The sequence below is a fragment of the Colobus angolensis genome, unplaced genomic scaffold, assembly GCF_000951035.1.
Source record: "Colobus angolensis palliatus isolate OR3802 unplaced genomic scaffold, Cang.pa_1.0 Scaffold806, whole genome shotgun sequence".
NCBI classification, from domain to species: domain Eukaryota; kingdom Metazoa; phylum Chordata; class Mammalia; order Primates; family Cercopithecidae; genus Colobus; species Colobus angolensis.
The window spans coordinates 32,950-33,504 of record NW_012121888.1 but is presented as its reverse complement, the minus strand read 5'-3'; positions in this window follow the sequence as shown (position 1 = coordinate 33,504).

The following is a 555-nucleotide window of genomic DNA, read 5'->3' as shown; positions in this document are numbered from 1 at the left end:
GCTGGGATTACAGGTGTGAGCCACCATGCCCGGCACAACCACTTCTTTCTAGGAAGTCAAGAGGACCTCAGTTTCTGTTGTTTACCCTGTATTATTATCCATACCTCTGGAAAATCTCAATCCTAAGAACTTCAGAAAAATGTATTAATAATAGAGGTCAGTTTCATAATAGAGATCCAAGTAGGTAAATTTGTTACCGGAAGCCTGTTTCTTGTAAAGTGAGGCTAGTAATTCCTCTTTCAATGCGTTGGTAAGAAAACTAGGTTTTCTCAATGCCTAGCCTAGACAGAGTAGGAGCACAAAGATTAGCTAATATTCTTGTGTGGTTCTGCTTCACAGTCTTCAGTTGTTTCCTCATTGCCTGCAGAAAAAAGGCTCTATTCAGCCTGTCCTCCCACTGTACTCTTCGAGCCTCCTCTGTCACTTGTCTTCATGCATGTTATATTCTAGGAACACTGGACTTACCTATACTCCTTGTTTCCTGCCTTTACTCATGCTGTTTCTCAGCCAAGAAAAGCTTCACCTTTCCTGTTATATACCTACTCATCCTTCAAG